A 24,465-nucleotide genomic window follows, 5' to 3' on the forward strand; every position below is an offset into this window, starting at 1 on the left:
GGCGTTCAGGGGTGGCGGTCAGCTTCCCCTTTCTCCTTTCATGACTGAGGTGATTAGGGCTATCAGGGTTCCTCCGTTTCAACTCATGCCAATGGTCTGGAAAATTGTCCATTCTGTTGAGCATTTATGTTCTAAGCATAAATTGGTTATTACCCTGGATGATTTCAAGAATGTCTATCACCTGAAGAGTCATTCTACTGGGAGGTTCAATTTTTGAGTCAGGTCAAAGATGGCTCACCTGATTACCAACTTTGATTCAGGGGATGATAAAGGATGGGCTCAAACCTATATGTTTATCAAGGCTGATTCAATTGCCCCTGACCTGGACTATCTCAATTACCCAGCTGTTGAAGGAGGTAACTTTCTTTCCTGCATTATTTTTGGTTTGGTAATAATATGTTTTGGAGAGTTTACTTACTTTGCCCGTGCTTTCTTTTAGTAAATGATTGGGTGAATGATCCTGATGCTGAGGGGTCGGCTGACCGGATAGCAGCGTTTATGGCGTTGCCTGAAGAGGAGAGGGCTTGGCCTGCCTGTCTGGGGCAGGCTTCTATGCCTCGTTTTAAGAAGGCTAAGTTGAGTACGTATAAGCCTGTGAAGAGCACTAAGGTTCCAGGGGCATCTTCGTCAGGGAGTAAGTTCTTTTGCTTATTTTTGTCATTCTGTTTCCTGTATTGGATTCATGCTTATATTGCTGATTTAGAAACTCGTCGTGCAGCTACCAGGGCTTCTGCCAGAATTGCTAGTTTTGGTCTGTCTTTGGTGAAGGCAGGGGTCTCTCAAATTACAGGGGAGAAGTCAAAGAGCAGTGAGGCAACGGGAAGTGATAGTGCTGTTCAAGTTCAGGAACCTGTGCAGGAGGTTCAGTTGGCGTCGCCTGAAAAGATTGTGGATGATAGTGACCGTCCTGAGAAGAGGAAGAGAGTGGATGAGTCTTTAGGAGGAGTTCATGAAGTCAGGGGGGTCAGGGCTCGTATGGATGAGGTCCAGTTTGCCAAGGATCAAATTCAGGCTCAGGCTTTTGTGGTTGATGATCCCTATTTCAAGTACCAAGCAGAGGATGCTTCTGCCCGTGCTTTGGCTGCTATGTATCGTTCTAGGGACTATGCTGCCAACCTGATTACCATGCTTCAGGAGGTATATATTCTCTGTTTTTGTTTATTATGGGTTTTTGTGTGTGTTTTCTTTTTTGTGGCTTAGATAGGCATTTTTCTTTTGTTTAAAATGTTAATGATGTGCTTTGAGGAGCGCTGTCAATGGAATCAGTCCATGGTCTAAAAAATACCTTGGATTGGGAGGTACAAATCTTGAAAAAGATCTTGACAAGTTTAAAGCCGAGTTGGAGGTGTCTAAGGCTGAGAATCATTCTTTGAAGGAGGATAATGAGGCGGGGAAGGCTCGGTTCTTTGGTGGAGTCTTCTAAGTGAAATCTGCTCAGGATGCTCTCAAAGCTCTTGAGGCTAAGTTTGATATTGCTCGGGAAGAATTGAAGGTGAAAAGCAGGCTATGCGGGAGCGATTAAAGGTAAATGAAGAATTGGTGTAGAGAGGGATGAGGTCCGGGCTAGGTACAAAGATGTTTTTGTATTTCTTTGGCAAGGGTCGTGTGGATGCTATGAAGGAGCCTGCTTTGAAGTCGAGGCCTTTTGGAATCCCGATCGGGAGTTGGTGATCTCAATACCATTTGTCCCGAGCTTTGTAAGTTGCATGCCGACGAGGAAGTGGACTCTCCTCCATCCAAAGGGAAAAATAGTGATCTTTGAAGGGGAGGGAGATGAAGAGGAGGAGGTCTGCGATGAGGGGATTGGCTCTGCACTCGTGTCCAAGGCGGGCTAGTTTGGTTTTTTCTGTTGTGGAATTTTGTGTCGTTTTGGCCTATTCAGGGGGGGATGTTCCCTGAACAAACAATTTAGAACTTGTTTTGGTTTTTGTTGGCTTTTCCTGGATAAACGGTTTGTTCTTTCTGCCTGGGAAGGGTATATTCCTGGATAGGTTTTAATATATATATCCTTTCTTCTCTTGATTTTCTTCTTTGTGTTTGATTGGAATTTGTACTGTACATTCATGTGATATTTTTCTTAGAGTGATGCACATCGGGAGGGCTTATGGCCCTCGTTCCTGTGTTTATGGGGAATGGTGGCTCTATTTGCCTGTCGGAGGGCTTTTAAGAATGAGGGTGGTTGCTTGGTCGGGAGGGCTTATGGCCCTCGGCTGTCGAGGAGGGCTTCTATGACAAGTACTCGGTCTATTCCACCTTTGTACTTGTCTTTTTGTGTACTGAGCTCATTTTTAATTTTCAGGTCAGGCAGGCAGGTGCCAAATTAGAGCATTTTTAGAAATGCTATTCAGGTTGGGTGGAGTGGCCCTCAATCCTGAACATTTGTTTAAGCCTAAAGTGTAACATATAATAAGCGAAAAGAAGGCGTAAAACAAGTTTTCGTGGATTTGAAATAAAGTTTTAGATGAAGCTAAGAATAACAGGCAAGCAATTTAGCACATAGCAGGAAGTTCTATTGACATGTATATAGGGTGGGTAGTTTTACCTGCTTCTCAGATATGAAATAGTTTTAAGTGGAAAATGTTCCAAGATATGGGGATCATTTCTCCTTCCAAAGTTTGTAGCCTGTAAGCTCCCTGTCCTACTATTGAATCAATTAAGTACAGGCCTTCCCATGTAGGGGCTAGTTTGCCTGCGTTCTTTTCTCTGGTGTTGGGTAAAACTTTCCTTAGGACCAGGTCTCCTTTTATGAATACTCTGATATTGACATTTTTGTTGTAACTTCTGGCTACTGCCTGTTGATAGGCGGCTATCCTGACTTTGGCTGCATCCCTCAGTTCTTCTGTTAAGAGTAGGTTATCCTACAATAGGGGCTGTTCTCTTCTATTGTGTTCAGTATACGCTTCCGTAGTTGGCACATGAATTTCTCGCTGGTATTCTTTGCTTCACGACCATAGACCAGGGAATATGGTGTCCGGCCCGTGGGTCATTTTTTGGGTGTGGTCCTATCGGCCCATAGGACTAGGGGAGCTCTTCCGCCCATCTTCCTTTTCTTCTTTTCACTTTTTCTTCAGCAGTGATTACTACTTTGTTACTTGATTATGCTTGGCCGTTGGCTTTAGGGTAGCCTGGTGTAGATGTGACTAGGTTGATATTCCATTGTGCAATGAAGTTTGCTGTTCTTTTTCCCACAAATTGTGTACCATTGTCACAGACTATTTTTGAAGGTATTCCATATCTGCATATGATATTCCTTTTGATAAATGATATGACATCCTTTTCTTTGACTTGCACAGTAAGAGTCTCCGCTCTATCCATTTGGAAAAGTAGTCATCATTGCTAGCATGAAGACTTTTTGTCCGGCGCCCGAGGTAGCTTGCCTACTATGTCCATGCCCCATTTCATGAATGGCCGGGGGTGAGATGTAATGTAGTAGCTCGATAGTTGATGGATATAAGGGGAGTGGATTTGGCAAAGGCTTCACATTTTGAGCTATATGCTATGCGATCGGCTCTCGGGGTTGGCAGTAGCAGCCGTCACGAGAATTTTGCTTGCCAGGCTTCTTCCACCTTTATGATTTCCGCAGTATCCATCATGTATGTCTTTTATGACCTGGCTGGCTTCATTTGGTTCCAGGCAACGTAAGTAAGGTCCAGCCTGAGACTTTTTAAACAGGGTGTTATTTATAATGGTATAAGTGGATGCTTTGATTTTCAGGGCCCTTGCTTCGTTTTTTTTGTAGGGAGTATCCCCTGTAAGAACCAATCATAGTAGGTTTTAGTCCAGGAGGTTGTATCTTCCTGGATAGGGCAAATTTGTTCGAGCCTTTCTATGGTTGGTTCCAACAGTGGACGATGGGTATTTTGTCAAACACAAAGCAGGGTGAAGTTTGATCCCAGTCTGGCTAGGGCATCCGCACTGGTATTTAAGTCCCTTGGTATTTGGTCAATGTTAAAGGTTTTGAAATTTTTGCAAAGGTTTTTGACATATTCCAAATAGAGTATCATCTTTGAATCTTTTGCAACATATACTCCTTTGATTTGATTGGAAATTAAGAGAGAGTCAGTTTTTACCTTGAGGTTTGCTACACCGAGTTCTATACATACCTTTAGTCCAAAGAATCGGGGCTTCATATTCAGCCTCATTATTCGTGGCTTTGAATTCACAATTAATAGCCTGTGCAATTAGGTCTCCCTGTGGTGATTTTAGGACTAGTCCTAGGCCAGTGCCTTTCATATTTGTTGCCCCATCTACATGGAGAGTCTATTCCTGGTCTGTCTTTTGGGTGTCAAGAAGAATGACCTCTTTTATGAGGTCTGGTTCTAGGGTAGGACTGAATTCAGCCACGAAGTCTGCTAGTGCCTGAGATTTAATTGCCGTCCTGGGTTCAAAGGTTATATCATAGGTGCTAATTTGTACTGGCCATTTTCCCATTCTGCCTGACAACTCAGGCTTTCTCAGGACAGTTTTGATAGGCAGGTTGGTTTTTAAAATAATTGGGTGACTCTCAAAATAAGGTCGAAGTTTAGTGCAGGACATTACTAAAGCAAGTATATATTTTTCAAGTAAGCCATACCTGGTTTCGCATCTAGGAGACTTTTACTTACATAGTAAACTGGATGTTGGCCATCAATTTCTTTGGTCGGACTCCACTTACTGCTTGTTTCTGTGATGATATAGGTAGACCGTCAGGGGTTCTCCTTTGTCTGGTTTAGCAAGTAGTGGAGGTGTAGTCAGTACGTTTTGAGCTCCTGGAAGGTCTGTCTCGTGTTCGGCAACCATTTGAATGCCTTGTTCTTCCCCCGGCAGGTCATAGAATGCCTTTCACCTTCGATGATCTGGAAATGAATCTATTCAGTACTGCAACTCGTCCTATTAGTTTTTGAATATCTTTGACCGACTTGGGGATTCCGGTTCTAGTATGGCTCTTATTTGTTATGGGCTGGCTTCTATTCCCCTTTTGGTCACCAAGTAACCTAGGAATTTGCCTGAAGATACTCCAAAATGGCATTTGGATGGGTTAAGTTTCATATTAAATTCTTCCAAGATCTTAAAGGCTGTCTCCAAGTCCCTGACATGATCTTCAGCTTTCTTTAATTTAACTACCATGTCATCAATATAGACTTCCATGGTGTCTTCTATTTGGTCTTTAAACATTGTATTGACCAGGCGTTGGTATGTTGCCCCTGCATTTTTCAGGCCAAAAGGCATTGTTGTGTAGCAGTATATGTCTCTTTCCGTGATAAATGCAGTATGTTCCTGATCAGATGGGTGCATCTTGATTTGATTGAATCCACTTGAGGCATCCATGAATGTCAGGAGTTCATGCCCTGTTTTAGCATCCACCATTGCGTCTATGTGTGGGAGCGGAAATGGGTCTTTTGGGCAGGCTTTATTGAAGTCTGTATAATCTACACAAACTCTCCACTTGCCATTCTTCTTTAGTACCACCACTACGTTGGCTAGCCAGTTAGGGTACACGACTTCTCTTATCATCCCCATGTCCAATAATTTGTCCACTTCTTCATTAATGATAGCATGTCTTTCAGCGGCAAACTTTCTTCTTTTCTGCTGGACAGGCTTATAAGACTCATCTATATTTAGTTTATGTGTAATAATATTGGCATCTATACCGGTCATATCAAAATGTGACCAGGCAAAACATGCAGATTTACCTTTAAGAAAATTTACTAATTCTGGCATGATGTTATCAGGGACATCGAGATCCTACCAAGATGCGTGCTGTCGGGGTACTCGGGTCTAAAATTACTTGATCAGTTTCCATTTTGGTTTCTGCAACATGAGTTGTCCTGACAGGGTACTGTAATTGCTAGGCGAGAGACTTACCTTCCTTGGAAGGCTTCAGTGACTCAGTATAGCATTCCTGGGCAGATTTATGTTCACCTTTTATGGTTGCTACTCCCCATTCTGTTGGTATTTTGATGCATTGGTGATAGGTGGAGGGTATGGCCCTTACGTTTTGGATCCATGGTCTTCCCAATATGGCATTGTAGGATGACAGGCAGTCCAGGACTCCGAATCTTTCGTATGAAGATACTCCTTCCACGTATGTAGGCAGGTGTATTTCTCCCAGTGTGTTCCTTGTTTCTCCACTGAATCCTACTAGGACATTAGACTTCTTTTTGATTTGGCTTTCATCAATCTTCATTGCTTTAAGGACATCAAGCATGATCAGGTTTACTGAACTACCTCCATCTACTAGGATTCTTATGACACGTGCAGTCCCTATTTGCACGGTGATGACCAGGCTATAATGGTGGAGGTCTGGAATGCCCTGCATATCAGTGTCGTCAAAAGTAATTTGAGGTAAATTGATAGGTTTAAAAGGAGATTTCATTTTTGACTCCCTGGCAATTTTCTTTGCAACTGAGCTGGTCAGGCCACAAATTTCTGATCCTCCATTGATGAATTTGACTTCATAGATGGGTGGTGTAGGGGGAAAGTCACGTTGTTGCCTTTCTATGTTTTTTCTTGTTCCATCATCTTCCCTGTTCTTTGTTGGCATCAAGTCTTTCAGGTATCCTTTCTTTAGCAGGTAAGCCACTTGTCTCCGTAATCCCATGCATTCTTCTGTTGTGTACCCTATGTCCATGTGAAATTTGCACCACCTGGTGGTGTCCTTCCTTGAGTTGGGGTTGTCTGACTTCTTTGGCCACTTGACAATGTCTCCCATATGGTCAAGTCTCTTGATTAGTCCTGTAATGTCAACAGAGAAGTTATATTCCTGGACAAGAGGATAAGTATAGGAGTTACCTCGTTGTTCATGTGTATAGTTTACTTCTGATCTGTCAGGTCTCGTGTAGGGAGATGGCCTGGAACTGCTTCCTCTGTGGTTAGAGCTTTTTCTGTTGGTTTTGTCATATCCTGAGTTGTTGTCAGCATTATCTGCCTTATAGCCTTTGTCTTCTTTCAGCCTGATATAGCCTATGGGTAATGCTTGGACATCATCAAAGGTATGACAGGGCTTCATGGTCATTGCATCGTAGAAATCACTGTCCAGGGGTAGCCCTTGCCTGAAAGCTTCAACGGCTGTGCCAACATCACATCTGGGGATTGAAACCTTTTCTTTGTTGAATCTTGTCATATAGGATCTAATGGATTCTCCAGGCTTTTGTTTAACCCTGTATAGGTCACTGGATCTCTTTTCTTGTTCCCTGCTGCTGGCAAACTGATGATTGAAAGAGTTGACCAGGTCAGCAAAGGACTTGATGCTTCCATTTGGCAGGTTTTATGTACCATTGCGGGAAGGTCCGTTCGAGTTGTTCCAAATCCCTTACACATGCGGACTTGACGTAGTTCATGGGAATTGATGCTTGCCAAAGATCCTTTGCTTGTAATAGGCAACATGGTTCTATGGATCTGTGGTTCCATCATTGATTCTCATTGAGGGAATCACAAATTTCTTTAGCGAGTCTATTTTTGCTATTTCATCCACAAAGGGTGAATCAAAGATAGCTCTCTGGATTTGCTTCTTCAATTGGGGTAGGAACTCCTGGAATTTTTTCAAATCTCTCATGAAGTTTTTGGATTTCTTGGAGCATAGCCATCATAATGGCCGTGTTAGTCTGATCTGATGAGGTCTCTTCATTTTGGAGTTCTCCTGAGTCTATCTCTTCTCCAGCTTTGGACTTTGATGGAGTAGGAGTACCCATATTGGAGAAATCAATGTTCCTTATGATTGAGGAGAATGGTGTGCCAGGCTGGACTTTCAACTTTGATCCTGAAGCTTTTTCTCCCACCGGATTTTTAGGCTGGATTCGATTCTATCAATTTTGCCACTACCTTGGCTGGACCATTTTTTGTTTCATTGTTCCATCTCCAACAACTGTTGTTTGGCAGCAGCTAATTGTTGCTCAACGCTATCTCCTGCCATCTTTTCTTAGTTTTTTTGTGGTGTTTAGTTATGGTCTTTGATTATTTTTGAGTTAGATGCCCCACGGTGGGCGCCAATTGTTTTGGCAGGGTTTTTACTGATCTAGATTGTCCTGCCAGGGATTTATATGTAGGGTGATCTAACTCAAACAACTCGCCTGATTGGTATAGTTAAGTGCAAAATGAACTAATAAATAATGACACAAAGATTTTTATACGTGGAAAAACCACGGAATAAGGGAAAAACCACGGGCACCAAGCCAGGAGTGATTGTTACTATGGTTTTGGATAGCCTGACAGAGTATTGTTATATCATGCGTGACAGGCGAATAGATTGCTTAAGAATATAAAAAATAAGTAAAAGTAAGGGTATATCTGATGATCCTTCTGATCCTCTCTTCTTTTCTATTTATAGCTGATCTCTCCTTCCTTCTTATGCCGTTTCGGGTTTTCTGGTAAATACGGAATGTGCCCTATTTACCCGGAGGTGGTTGCCTTTTGATTAGCCGTTGCTTTGACTGCTTCCTATATCATAGCTTTCTGGAATTGGTCTTCCTTTTTTGTAGGGAACATATATCAACTGCCTGTTTATCGACTGTAGTGGCCTGGTGCTTTTCCTTTTCAGGCTGCTGGTTATCTTTCGCCTGTCTTTCATCAACTCCTGCTTGGTGCCTATCCGTGTTTGAATAAATGCCTGGTTTCATATGTCTTTTGATTGGAACTTGTCTTTGGATGTCGCCTGGCCTACGTCAGGTCAGGCAGAATAATTTTGGGCCCAACAATTCCTGGGAAGGGTATATTCCTGGGTAGGTTTTAATATATATATCCTTTCTTCTCTTGATTTTCTTGTTGTGTTTGATTGGAATTTGTACCTGTACATTCATGTGATATTTTTATGTTAGAGTGATGCTTGTAAGGAGGGCTTATGGCCCTCGTTCCTGTGTTTATGGGGAATGGTGGCTCTATTTGCCTGTCAGGAGGGCTTTTAAGAATGAGGGTGGTTGCCGGTCAAGAGGGCTTATGGCCCTCAGCCTGTCAGGAGGGCTTCTTTGACAAGTACTCTGGTCTATTCCACCTTTGTACTTGTCTTTTTGTGTACTGAGCTCAGTTTTAATTTTCAGGTCAGGCAGGCAGGTGCCAAATTAGAGCATTTTTAGAAATGCTATTCAGGTTGGGTGGAGTGGCCTCAATCCTGAACATTTGTTTAAGCCTAAAGTGTAACATATAATAACTGAAAAGAAGGCGTAAAACAAGTTTTCAGGATTTGAAATAAAGTTTTAGATGAAGCTAAGAATAACAGGCAAGCAATTTAGCACATAGCAGGAAGTTCTATTGACATGTATATAGGGTGGGTAGTTTTACCTGCTTCTCAGATATGAAATAGTTTTAAGTGGGAAATGTTCCAAGATCTGGGGATCATTTCTCCTTCCAAAGTTTGTAGCCTGTAAGCTCCTTGTCCTACTATTGAATCAATTAAGTACGGGCCTTCCCATGTAGGGGCTAGTTTGCCTGCGTTCTTTTCTCTGGTGTTGGGGAAAACTTTCCTTAGGACCAGGTCTCCTTCTTTGAATACTCGATATTGACATTTTTGTTGTAACTTCCTCTTTTGCTGTTGGTAGCCGGCTATCCCGACTTTGGCCGCATTCCTCGCTTCTTCTCGTTAAGAGTAGGTTATCCCGCAATAGGGGCTGTTCTCTTCTATTGTGTTCAGCCGCTTACAGTAGTTGGCACATGAATTTCTCTTGGTATTATCGCTTGCAGCCATAGACCAGGGAATATGGTGTCCGGCCTGTGGCTTTTTGGGTGTGGTCCTGTCACCCATAGGACTAGGGGAGCTCTTCGCCCATCTTCCTTTTCTTCCTTTCACTTTTTCTTCAGCAAATGATTACTACTTTGTTACTTGATTACGCTTGGCCGTTGGCTTTATGGTAGCCTGGTGTAGATGTGACTAGGTTGATATTCCATTGTGCACAGAAGTTTGCTGTTCTTTTTCCCACAAATTTTGTACCATTGTCACAGACTATTTTTGAAGGTATTCCATATCTGCATATGATATTCCTTTTGATAAATTATATGACATCCTTTTCTTTGACTTGCCTGTAAGAGTCTGTCTCTATCCATTTGGAAAAGTAGTCAGTCATTGCTAGCATGAAGACTTTTTGTCCAGGCACCTGAGGTAGCTTGCCTACTATGTCCATGCCCCATTTCATGAATAGCCAGGGGGCTGAGATAGAATGTAGTAGCTCTGATGGTTGATGGATATAAGGGGAGTGGATTTGGCGGGCTTCACATTTTGAGCTATATGCTATGCAGATCGGCTCTCGGGGTTGGCAGTAGCCTGTCCCGAGAATTTTGCTTGCCAGGCTTCTTCCACCTTTATGATTTCCGCAGTATCCATCATGTATGTCTTTTATGACCTGGCTGGCTTCATTTGGTTCCAGGCAACGTAAGTAAGGTCCAGCCCGAGACTTTTTAAACAGGGTGTTATTTATAATGGTATAAGTGGATGCTTTGATTTTCAGGGCCCTTGCTTCGTTTTTATTTATAGGGAGTATCCCCTGTGAGAACCAATCATAGTAGGGTTTAGTCCAGGAGGTTGTATCTTCCTGGATAGGGCAAATTTGTTCAGGCCTTTCTATGGTTGGTTCCAACAGTGGACGATGGGTATTTTGTCAAACACAGCAGGTGAAGTTTGATCCCAGTGGCTAGGGCATCTGCACGGGTATTTAAGTCCTTGGTATTTGGTCAATGTCAAAGGTTTTGAATTTTTTGCAAAGGTTTTTGACATATTCCAAATAGAGTATCATCTTTGAATCTTTTGCAGCATATACTCCTTTGATTTGATTGGAAATTAAGAGAGAGTCAGTTTTTACCTTGAGGTTTGCTACACCGAGTTCTATACATACCTTTAGTCCAAAGAATCGGGGCTTCATATTCAGCCTCATTATTCGTGGCTTTGAATTCACAATTAATAGCCCGTGTGCGATTAGGTCTCCCCGTGGTGATTTTAAGACTAGTCCTAGGCCGGTGCCTTTCATATTTGGTGCCCCATCTACATGGAGAGTCCATTCCTGGTCTGTCTTTTGGGTGTCAAGAAGATTGACCTCTTTTATGAGGTCTGGTTCTAGGGTAGGGACTGAATTCGACCACGAAGTCTGCTAGTGCACGAGATTTAATTGCCGTCCCGGGTTCAAAGGTTATATCATAGGTGCTAATTTGTCTGACCATTTTGCCATTCTGCACGACAACTCGGGCTTTCTCGGACAGTTTGATAGGCGGGTTGGTTTTTACAATAATTGGGTGACTCTCAAAATAAGGTCGAAGTTTAGTGCAGGACATTACTAAAGCAAGTATATATTTTTCAAGTAAGCCATACCTGGTTTCTCGTCTAGGAGACTTTTACTTACATAGTAAACTGGATCTTTGTTGGCCATCAATTTCTTTGGTCGGGACTCCACTTATCATCTTTGTTTCGTGACAAATAGGTAGACCATCGGGGTTCTCCTTTGTCCGGTTTGGCAAGTAGTGGAGGTGTAGTCGGTATGTTTTGAGCTCCTAGAAGGTCATCTCGTGTTCGAGGCAACCATTTGAATGCCTTATTCTTCCTGAGTAGGTCATAGAATGCTTTGCACCTTACGATGATCTGGAAATGAATCTATTCAGGCTGACAACTCGTCTGTTAGTTTTTGAATATCTTTGACTAACTTGGGGATTCCGTTCTAGTAAGGCTCTTATTTGTTCTGGGCCGGCTTCTATTCCCCTTTTGGTCACCATGTAACCTAGGAATATGCCTGAAGATACTCCAAAATGGCATTTGGATGGGATAAGTTTCATATTAAATTCTTCCATGATCTTAAAGGTCGTCTCCAAGTCCCGACATGATCTTGACTTTCTTTGATTTAACTACCATGTCATCAATATAGACTTCCATGGTGTCTCCTATTTGGTCTTTAAACATTGTATTGACCAGGCGTTGGTATGTTGCCCTGCATTTTTCAGCCAAAGGGCATTCTTTGTGTAGCAAGATATGCCTCTTTCCGTGATAAATGCAAGATGTTCCCCGATCGATGGGTGCATCTTGATTTGGTTGAATCCACTTGAGGCATCCATGAATGTCGGGAGTTCATGCCTTGCTTTGTAGCATCCACCATTGCGTCTATGTGTGGGAGCGGAAATGGGTCTTTTGGCGAGGCATTATTGAGGTCTGTGTAATCTACACAAACTCTCCACTTGCCATTCTTCTTTTGTACCACCACTACGTTGGCTAGCCAGTTAGGGTACATGACTTCTCTTATCATCCCCATGTTCAATAATTTGTCCACTTCTTCATTAATGATAGCATGTCTTTCAAATGCAAACTTTCTTCTTTTATTGGATGTGGCTTATAAGACTCATCTATATTTAGTTTATGTGTAATAATATTGGCATCTATACCGGTCATATCAAAATGTGACCAGGCAAAACATGAAGATTTACCTTTAAGAAAATTTACTAATTCTGGCCCGATGTTATCAGGGACATTAGATCCTACCAGTACGTGCCTGTCAGGGTACTCAAGGTCTAAAATTACTTGATCGGTTTCCATTTTGGTTTCGCCACATGAGTTGTCCCGACAGTCTTTGTAATTTCTAGGCGAGAGACTTACCCTTGAAGGCTTCGGTGACTCGAAGATAGCATTCCTGGGCGGTTTATGTTCACCTTTTATGGTTGCTACTCCCCATTCTGTTGGTATTTTGATGCATTAGTGATAGGTGGAGGGTATGGCCCTTACGTTGTGGATCCATGGTCTTCCCAATATGGCATTGTAGGATGACAGGCAGTCCAGGACTCCGAATCTTTCGTATGAAGATACTCCTTCCACGTATGTGGGCAGGTGTATTTCTCCTAGTGTGTTCCTTGTTTCTCCACTGAATCCTACTAGGACATTAGACTTCTTTATGATTTGGCTTTCATCAATCTTCATTGCTTTAAGGACATCAAGCATGATCGGGTTCTTCGAACGCCTCCATGTACCAGGATTCTCATGACACGTGCAGTCCCTATTTGCATTGTGATGACCAGGCTATCATGGTGGAGGTCTGGAATGCCCTGCATATCAGTGTCGTCAAAAGTAATTTGAGGTAAATTGATAGGTTTAAAAGGAGATTTCATTTTTGACTCCCTGGCAATTTTCTTTGCGGTTTGAAAAATTTGGTGGTCAGGCCACAAATTTCTAATCCTCCATTGATGAATTTGACTTCATAGATGGGTGGTGCAGGGGGTAAGTCACGTTGTTGCCTTTCTATGTTTTTTCTTGTTCCATCATCTTCCCTGTTCTTTGTTGGCATCAAGTCTTTCAGGTATCCTTTCTTTAGCAGATAAGCCACTTGTCTCCGTAATCCCAGGCATTCTTCTGTTGTGTGTCCTATGTCCATGTGAAATTCGCACCACCTGGTGGTGTCCTTCCTTGAGTTGGGGTTGTCTGACTTCTTTGGCCACTTGGCAATGTCTCCCATATGGTCAAGTCTCTTGATTAGTCCTGCAATGTCAATAGAGAAGTTATATTCCTGGACAGAAGGATAAGTATAGGAGTTACCTCGTTGTTCATGTGTATAGTTGACTTCGATCCATCGGGTCTCGTGTAGGAAGATGGCACGGAATCGCTTCCGGTGGTTAGAGCTTTTTTTGTTGGTTTTGTCATATCCTGAGTTGTTGTCGGATTATCGCCTTATAGCCTTTGTCTTCTTCCCGGCTGATATAGCCTATGGCTAATGCTTGGACATCTTCAAAGGTATGACAGGGCTTCATGGTCATTGCCTCGTAGAAATCACTCTCCGGGGGTAGCCCTTGCACAAAAGCTTCAACGGTACATTCCAACATCACATCCGGGATTGAAACCTTTTCTTTGTTGAATCTTGTCATGTAAGATCTGATGGATTCTCCAGGCTTTTGTTTAACCCTGTATAGGTCACTGGATCTCTTTTCTAGTTCCTGCTTTGGCAAACCGATGATTGAAAGAGTTGACCGGTCGGATAGGACTTGATGCTTCCATTTGGCGAGTTTATGTACCATTGCGGGGCGGGTCCATTCGAGTTGTTCCAAATCACTTACACATGCGGACTTGACGTAGTTCATGGGAATTGATGCTTTGCCAAAGATCCTTTTCTTGTAATAGGCAACATGGTTACGTGGATCTGTGGTTCCATCATTGATTCTCATTGAGGGAATCACAAATTTCTTTGGCAGGTCTATTTTTGCTATTTCATCCACAAAGGTGAATAAGCATAGCTCTCTGGATTTGCTTCTTCAATTGGGGTAGGAACTCTTGGAATTTTTTCAAATCTCTCATGAAGTTTTTGGATTTCTTGGAGCATAGCCATCATAATGGCCGTGTTAGTCGATCGATGAGGTCTCTTCATTTTGGAGTTCTCCTGAGTCTGTCTCTTCTCCTGCTTTGGACTTTGATGGAGTAGGAGTACCCATATTGGAGAAATCAATGTTCCTTATGATTGAGGAGAATGGTGTGCCAGTGGACTTTCAACTTTGATCCTGAAGCTTTTTCTCCCACCGTATTTTTAGGTGGATTAAATCTTTCAATTTTGCCACTTCCTTGACTGGACCATTTTTTGTTTCAGTTGTTCCATCTCCAACAATCGTTGTTTGCGCAAAGACTAATTGTTGCTCAACGCTATCTCCTGCCATCTTTTCTTAGTTTTTTTGTGGTGTTTAGTTATGGTCTTTGATTATTTTTGAGCTAGATGCCCCACGGTGGGCGCCAATTGTTTTGGCAGGGTTTTTACTGATCTAGATTGTCCTACCAGGGATTTATATGTAGGGTGATCTAACTCAAACAACTCGCCTGATTGGTATAGTTAAGTGCAAAATGAACTAATAAATAATGACACAAAGATTTTTATACGTGGAAAAACCCTGGGAATAAGGGAAAAAACCACGGGCACCAAGCCAGGAGTGATTGTTACTATGGTTTTGGATAGCCTGACAGAGTATTGTTATATCAGGCGTGACAGGCGAATAGATTGCTTAAGAATATAAAAATATAAGTAAAAGTAAGGGTATATCTGATGATCCTTCTGATCTTCTCTTCTTTTCTATTTATAGCTGATCTCTCCTTCCTTCTTATGCCGTTTAGGGTTTCCTGGTAAATAGGGAATGTGCCCTATTTACCCGGAGGTGGTTGCCTTTTGATTAGCCATTGCTTTGACTGCTTCCTATATCATAGCTTTCTGGAATTGGTCTTCCTTTTTTGTAGGGAACATATATCAACTGCCTGTTTGTCGCCTGCAGTGGCCTGGTGCTTTTCCGTTTCAGGCTGCTGGTTATCTTTCGCCTGTCTTTCATCAACTCCTGCTTGGTGCCTATCCGTGTGTGAATAAATGCCTGGTTTCATATGTCTTTTGCTTGGAACTTGTCTTTGGATGTCGCCTGGCCTTCGTCAGGTCAGGCAGAATTATTTTGGGCCCAACGTTGGTGTTATATTAATGGGTGATGGTTTGCTGATACAAGAAGGAAGTTCTGTAAAAGCAACAGGAAGAATTGCTTATATTAATGTTAAAAGTCCATGTGTATGTGGCGAGCCGTTAAATTAAATGGTAAAGAGACTCTTTCCAGAGGTTAAGAAGCTTAATTATGATCCTATACACTTTCAAATGAAAAAGATGGAGCATAAAAAAGCTTTCTCTGTCTATATTGCCACTATAATACTAGCTCTTATTTTAGATGAGTACACATCTATGCATATGATATAAATTATAAAATAATAACATATTAAATTTTACTTATCAAACCCAGTCTTACTCAAATATCAATCAAATTCAAGCTTTCCACATCGAAGCGACCTTGCGAAAAAACCCATATAGAGTGAATTCAGCCTACCCGTCTGCAATAGAACTTGGGCTTGACACTTACTAAAAAGAATTTAATTTCAAAAAGAGCGAGTGAAAGGAGCGAATGGAAGATATGAAGCGAGCCAGCTGTTGAAGAGTTAGATGATAGAAAGAAGAGTTAAATTGAGTTATTATATTAAATTAAGAAAAGAATTTTTTTTTTATTTTCTCATAGGGCTGAAAGTTTAGTTAATTCAATATATATTTGAAACCTATATTTTATATTAAAAAAAATCTTTCATTTATCTATCCAATATGGAATTAGCTTTCATCACTATATTAATTAATTCTTCGACGGGATTCCATGTTTTAATAAGGAAAAAAAACTTCCTCTGAGGCGCATGCTAGGATATCAACGAGGGGTTTGCGCCTGACTCTGTGGCAGCTGTTAGAGGGGTGGAAGAGGCTCGCATTATAATTATATTATAGTAGGGAGAGGTAAAACTCTAGCATAGCACGACTTTCCGGTCAAACGTAACGGCACGCTCCTTCTTATAGATTTTTAGATGATTGTGCTTCAATCTTATGTTATGAACTTTCTTATTATCTTTGGAACCAGGTAAACCTGTGGGACCGAAGCCCGCTCCTTAGATTTGCATCTGCTAGGGCTGTTGGCGAATAAACTTAACCTGCTTTTTTATTAGAGGACGACTTGTTGGCAAAGCGGGATCGTTAGAAGTGTCAGTTGCTATGCCCCTTCTAAATAAGAAATATCTTAAGCTTATTAAATTTAAAAGCTCGTACTAAGAAACCTAACCTCCCTTCTTAAGGTTGAATCACCACAAGCATATCGAATTAATACATATCTAATTAATATAATAGCGGAATGAATTAGCTTGAAATGGTGAATTAGTTGAAATCGTGAATTACAGGTTGAAACCATTATATATTATATATTATATATTACGAAAGGGAAACTCCTGCCTCAGAAGGATCGGATATGAGGTGCCACCCCAGTCCCCACTAGAAGTACAACCCCTATAACTATAAAGCTTGAACTTCCACCCCAAGCGCTAATCTCAGATGTCATCGCATCGTTGCGCAATTGAAATGAAGAGGGGATATATACTTTTTCTTCCCTCGAACAAACACGAACGACGTTTATTATATTACGGGTACTTTCAAAGCCAAACCTTTTATTTGAGTATTTGAGAAGGTGCCTAAACAATTAGGTTTTTTAGGAGAGAGGTTTCGAGCTTTACTTTACAATAACAATAAGGTAAAAGAGCTACTGAAAAAGATAAAGAGTCTGCTGCCCCTTCTTTCTAGTACAAGGGAAGAGGCTGTTCGTTCACCTTGTAGACGGAGGAGATATAGAAAGTGTGCCGCGCGTGATTCATAAGATTCTATAATAGAGCATCAGTAGATTATTTAACTTAGTCTGCTTCTCCCATAACTTTGACTTTCTGGACCAACCAACCCGCGGATCTGCCCCCGAAAGTCTCGATGCATTTTGAGAGCAGAGCATGCAAAATCGAGCAATGGATCTTAAAAGAATTCCCGTTATATTATAATCACAAGTATGTCACGACTCTTTTCATTTCTGCGTCGGCATTTGAGTTATCTCCTCTCTCCCTTCCTTTTTTTTTCTCAGCAACGCCTAAAGTCTTTTGCTTTGTGATGAAAGGCCCGCGATGTAATGAATTACACCACGCAGGGGGTTGGTTGTTCAAGATTCTGGGGATAAGGACAGGGCGCATCCATAAGAAAGGATGAACCTTGTAGGCCACCAAACATCACTACTGAAGAGGGAGTAGGCGAGCAAGCCTAACAGTCAGAGTAGGGAGAATCTTAGTCGAAACATGTCTATCCATCTGGCCAGCCATATCATCAGACTTCCAGACATGCCCTAACCGTACGAGTTCTTCATTCACGGGCCGAAGATTCAAGAAGGTAGTCACAAGAGGCGCCTTCTCCTATAATCTTTCAAGACTGAGACCAAGATCGATCACAAGAGACTTCGCACACAATACCATTGAAGGTCTTTAAGCCAGCTCATTGAAGGTCCACCGTTGGACTAAGCAAGCCCCATTCCTATAGAGTATGCTCAGCCATACCCAAATGCTCATAGAATTCACTAGGAGCAAGTTTAAGATCAGTAGGGCGCAATTCAGATAAGAGAGAGTGGACCAACCAACCAGGGATATACGGATTTTGAGGAAGGCCATGTCCAAGCCACCAACCACTCATCAAATGACAACTTAGACAGACATCTTAAGAAAAAAAAGATTGAAACCTTTCGTCGAATCGTATATAGCGTCTTGTCTTTAGTATATAGCTCGCCTTCTTTCTCGCTTGTCAATGTTTGAGAGAGAATAAAGAGAAGAAGACCAACTCGCTTAGGGAAAGAGAGACTTAGCTTTCCTTATAGCTATACATAAAAGCAAAAGACGAGGAGCATGTCCTTATGTTATGACCCTATGATTTTCTGTATATTAATACATATAGGAATGAACTTAGAGCTTAGAGCTGTGTCTGTGTATTCCATATGCACGACATGATGCCACCTATTAAGATGGAGTTTTAAAGATATACTTGGGAGATGAGGGGCTATCCATAACATAAGGGAGACGTGCTTTCGTTCCTATCTTCTTATAAGGGAGAATAAACCTCACTTAATAGTCTTTAGGGATCCCTGCTAACAGTGAAAAGAGGCATAGGGTGGAAGCTGCTTAAACGGGCTTTGCAAAGAACTTTCTTCTTCTATTCTGACTTGACCGAATTCCCCAAGTAAAAGACTAAATTTCATATGCAAGCACTCGGCAAATGCACGAATTGTTGTGGAATAGATGGTAGGTTCTTCACCTACTGGTACTGGCTGGAGGATAAGTTTCCCCTTTCTCCAGTTGGTTTGTTTACAGATCGAACTTTGTTGAACATTTCTCGTTCCTGTGCCTGTCTTCTTTCCCTAACACCAGACCAATTTAAAATGAAACTTTGTCTTTGTAATTTATTTTTCCCTTTCTTTTCTTCCGAGGTTGCTGTCCAGACTATACTATTTCAGATTCAAGCATGCTTCCGGACCTGGCTTGGCTCACCATCAAACACAAAGGCGTCATCAACCTACTGGAGCTTCAATCCCATCAGGGTGAGCCCGTGGTTACGAGAATTCAACAGGAACTCTGTCTTCGTCTGGTGCTTCCGATCTTTCTTAGTCCGGTCCAGCGGCAGTTGAATGAAGTCAGTCCTTTTCCGGATCCTGCTCCTGCCCCCGTTTCTTCCTCTGGAATAGACGCTTCAACTAAACCCTGAGGGATAGACACTGGTTTTGCATAAACCAGCAATTTTGCTTGTGAAAGGGATTCCCCTTAATAATTTGACTTTTCAAACGATCAGTGAACCCGGGACCGGAGTTTAGTAGAGAGTTAACCCGGCAATAAAATCTCATAAATAATGAACAAGTGGAAGATATGAAGAGTCGTTTCGGGCAACATGCTCGCAAGGATCGTCGTTTGATTCCCCCCTTGTTTACCGTACCTATTGAAATTAAGGGGCTTGATCCAGGATATTATACTTTTGATTAAGATGCAAATCATCCGCGTCTACCTTTTAAAGACAATTCTGAGGGCTAGGACCAAGTCTTGGTCGAGTTATCTAATCATCATCATTCTATATCCTATTATATCTGCGGTAATGGCATGCAATGGTTCATTCTACCGTTCTAACCTCTCACGAGAAGCATGTTGTTCAACCGTCTCCAACCTTATCATATAGTCTAAAATGTAATGCTCCTCTCTTTTTTTTCTAGTCTACTATCCCTTATTGTTAATTACATACTTACATTACAACAGAGTAGAATCAAGAGACTTCGGCCCTATGCTTATTAGTCGAGTTCGAAAGAACCTATACCCCTCTCATCACCTAGTGACATCATCATAACCCTCCCTTACCTTTGGGTCGGGTCATCGGGGTCAACATTATTACACCATACTAGAGAAAGATACAAAAGCCACGCACACATTTTAAGAAGATTTTACGGACTAGGATTTCATCTTATGTAAGGAATCTTAGTACACACACGGAAGTATTCACCGAGCAGGTTAGCGGGGGTGCCTTAAGATTTAAAAGTGAGGTTTTTCCTTCCGTAAAAGCTTATTTGGACAAACCCAAAGACTCTAAGAAAGAGTAGCCCTATCAATGGGTTCTTCTAGAACAACAACTTCCCTACTATACTACAGATAAGTGAAACCTATTTGACGTTAAAGAATGGGAAAGTGTTCCACTAGCTTCTTTATAAGATGAGAATTTGGGACCTTACTTAGATTAGAAATCCTACTTGGGAACTTAGGGCGTGCCCAACCAATTAACTAGAGTCCCGGAGAAAGCTCGGCTTAATATATATGTGTAAACAAGAAACTAACTCTTATAGTATATAAGATCAATCTGTGCTTCTAGTGATGATCCCGTTCACTATTTACAGCTTAGTCGGATCATTCAACCATTAACTCCAGCAGGGGACAACCGCCTTTATACTTAGCTGAAAGCAAGGGTTTGGGAGATTGATTTTCCTAGTTAACAAAAAGAAATCAAGTTACAAACAGTAACCCCTTATACATCTCAAGAGACATATTAAGGGACAGCTCAAAGTACAACAGAAGATATATCAGATACATCCGGTACAGATACCATGGCATTGGGCGTTTACAATACAGAAGAAGCTTCCTAAGCAACTATGTAAGGTGTTTCACCACGAACAAGAGTTGGTGGATCTTTAGAGGAGCCAGTGGAATACTTGATTGAGACAGTCCATATGACGATGGCGCATTCCTTTTTATATTTATAGTATATAGCTCTTGTAAGACTTGAGTGCATAGGAGAATGACTTACTACTACTGATGAATACTTTATAAGCTGCTAGTATAATGCAACTTTTTCAAGTTGTTTGTCATCCGATAGGCAGGTCGCAGGTAAAAGAGTACAAGCAAGGCTTTCTGATCGGGCTGAACGATCCCTTTACTACTAGTTAGACTTCTATGTATTAACCGCAGATAGAGTGAAAATAGCTTGTATAGTAAAAGCAAAATCACTCGGCAACAAGAAATTCAAAGGAAACAAGGTGTTAAGTGAAAATAGAACGTCTTCTAATGGCAGCATATATAAGATTGGTAGTCATTTGATCTCCTATAGAAAGCTATACACTACATAAAAAAACCCAGTTTGACGTTAAAGAATAGGCGTACCACATTATAGTTAACAAGAGATGACATTACATTCAATAAAAAGAAGAAAGGGTTCGTGTCAACGCATCCCACAAAAGGTAGGGGAACAGTAGATAGATTATGAAGGAAGACACATATAAACACAAGGAAAGACGATGCTGCATCAGCATGGACGTTAACAGATTCCTCCCTTACTATATAATCTAAAAGATAGACAGTTTAATCCCGGGCATACGCTCTATAAGAACAAGGGATTCTTCTACCCTATATAACTAGAAACTATAGGAATACAACTAAGTAAGGGCATTCGAGAAATAATACCACAAGAAAGGATACTCCCGTTCTGGGTTAACTTATTCATAAACTACTAGATGACTCTCTAGAACGGGAACGCTTACTCTATTATCTTATCCTTAGTCTCTAACTCTAGGCAGCGACATGTAAGAAGATAGACTGGTTCATCTATAGGATTAAGGCACCTTTCTCACAAACCATAGTAGATGTGATACGAAGACTGTTCCGGAGGTTGGTTAATAAGCCTGCTGCTAACCTGCCAGTGACTTAGCTCCCTATAGGATAAGTAAGGAAATGCTATCATAGGCGGAAAAGATCTTCCTCAACTTAAGTAAGCCCCCCAGCCCGACGAGATGCTCTGCTTCGACATTATAAACGTAAGATTAAAGATGTCGGGTAAACTGAGGTTGCAGGCGGTTCATATCCGGGAGTAGATAGATCTTATACAGAAAGAGACGCTAGAGAAGGTACTAATCGCTAAACCCGTAATGGTAGAAAGAGTTAATGAGATTTGTAATTTCATCAGACCTGTAATGTACCTTTTTACCTATGTTCCTATGATAAAGAATATAGCATATGGAAAACAAGTCTTCGGCGCCAAAGAAGTAACTCACAAGCGCAAGAGATACAATAACTAATAACAGAACAACTAGAGTACTTGAGAATAGAGCTTCCTAGTCTAATAGTTAACAAGGTGCCATTCCTACATACAAGACACAGGAGAAGCATAAGCCAGCGAAAGCTTCAACTGAATCTGTATCATCTGGTGAATCTGGACCAGTTGCCCATTCATCGAAGCCCTTCCCCAAGCATCGTACTACCTTTACTAACTAAGAGAATGCGTAGCCTTATAATTATTTTCGTGGTCAAGTCCTCATATCGAGAAAAGGGAATCATTCACAAGCTTAAAAGCTCATTGATCGAAGAGGAACTTAGAGAATACACCATCGTCCCGCCCGAGAAGCACTTTACCAGGCCATCATAAGCAGAGTCAAAGAAGAGACGAAGTGTCGATGAAAGAAAAGATATTACATCAAAGGATTCTGCTACAATCATTTATGAAGGTGATACTCATTCAAGGAAGTGCCGTTACAGCAACCAAAGATGGAAAGGAAGCAGATCCCACTTAACTTAATAGGGTATGGATGCTGACCCACCAGACAGATGCAGTAGTCATGTTTGATCAAGGAGAAGAGCATGTGCCCCAACTTGTGCTGGTTGATGGAAGTACTACTGGAAGGACCATCCGAAGGAGCACCACCCCTATAAATAGAAAGGTACATCGAAGACCCAACTTAACAACCTTAGCTCAAGGCTTTACTCGGGACTCGTGAGTGAGGTGTCTCATAAGAATAGATTAAGAAGAAAGCTGGGATTTAAGGAAGCTGGGTTTACCAAGATGACGAGAGCCATTGATCGCATTATTCTCTTTCCTCTCCCCACTTTAAATTCTTATGCGAGCTTTATAAGAAGAATGAAAGCGCACCTTCCAGATCTTTTGAAGAAGATTTCGCCACAATGGACATCTTTGTCCTTTCTTTTCCAGTGAACGAGCTACTTTCATCAAATTTAACATAAAAGTAGAGCTCTAAGATAGAAGCCTCGGGACCCTCCTTAGGACCTTTAACCTTTAAAGAAGAACTTTCTCTTTTCGATTCAGAGAAGGAGTATGCTAATTCGACTAGCACAAGACCTCGAATGGCGTGACGATTATAAAGCTAGCCTCCCTCTTCCCGAAACCACGATCTCTCTCTTCTTTTGACTTGAAATCCTGCAATTCCCTTCGACAAAGGGCACGCAGCTTTGACTTTCTTTCGTTTATCACTTAGGATAATGACTCTCATCACTTATGATGAAAGGTTGCTTTCTTGCCTAGGATTTGGATGAGTATCCAAAAAAGCGGATCAAAACCCTTGGATTTAACTTCTTTCTTAGCCGTTGGGAAATGCGCCCGAGGATCGATCGGGCATTAAGTACAGAAAAGCTGGGGTTCTTTGCCTCACATCAGACTAAAGTAGAGGGTCATAAATCAAGAGTTTACGAGCACGCGCTGTCTTCGATTTCTATGTTAAGCCGGAGTGCAGTCAAGATCCCGCGTAAAGAAAAAGGGAGATTTTGGTCTCTGTTTCCAAGCCTAAACTAAGGATTGGTCACAGTCAGAGTTAGGATACTGGCCATTGGTTCCTCAGATTCTTCCTCATCGGTTCGCCCAACGGCTAATCTAAGTCAGTTCACAAGGAAAGGGGGACACGTCGGTTCATTTTTAAGGTTAAGATCGAGAGAGATTCCTCATTATATTAAAAAAGTGCTTAACATTAAGGTTCAAATCCTTAATCGAGTCAAGGAAATTCCACTCCATAGGGGTCTTTTCATTAAACGTTTATTGGAAAAATCATGGATAACAATTCCGGATTTCTCCTTACTTGTTTAAACTAATCATAAGTATAAGTCTAAGTTGGCAAAGCCACCCTCCCTTCAATGCATTCCTAAAGTACTATTCTAGAATAAGAAAGTGAATAGCTTTTAAAATTTGAAGTTGAACAAGGCATCTCCGGCGCAGCTTAGCATTTGAAGTTGAGCTTTACTTTAGAAGCCCCCCAACCTCCTTTCCTCTTTTATACAAGCTTGGAAGCATGCCTTACTTTATGAAAGGTGTCGATATCCTTCTTTTATATGATAATAGTTGACGAAGCCTAGTCCTTTAACAACACTTTCATGGAATCATTCCCTCTCATTAATGGATGGGCTCGATCGAGACCTTTTTAGTTAGATAGATAGGTGGGAAAGTTCCGAGATCATTCTTAATATTGGTAAATAACCCTTATTTATATTGATTGATATTGCTTACCCTGTCTAATGTACCTGGGAAGCTACCTCTACTGCAGCAGCTGCAACATTTCCAACTACAAAATAGCGATATAGAAAGACAAAGGGAAGAAAGGGGATGGATCCTACGAGTAGTATAGAGTAGTAGAGATGAAAAGATCCCCTAATACTTAATATAATATAGAAACCCTAGTAAGACGATCAAATCAAGGATCGACCATAGATCGAGGATCTAATTCACATCAATGAAATCAAATACTTGAATCAAAGACTTGGCCTCCTTCGACGCCATCTCCAACACCTTTAAGAATAGGGCAAAACCACCCCTTTTTATTTCTTTTTTATTTTAGTCGTTCCTCCCCTATAATAAGAAGGGAATTTTCTTTGAAACGAGCCTAGCAAACGAGCTCTTC

Source organism: Silene latifolia, chromosome Y, assembly GCF_048544455.1.
Source record: "Silene latifolia isolate original U9 population chromosome Y, ASM4854445v1, whole genome shotgun sequence".
NCBI lineage: Eukaryota > Viridiplantae > Streptophyta > Magnoliopsida > Caryophyllales > Caryophyllaceae > Silene > Silene latifolia.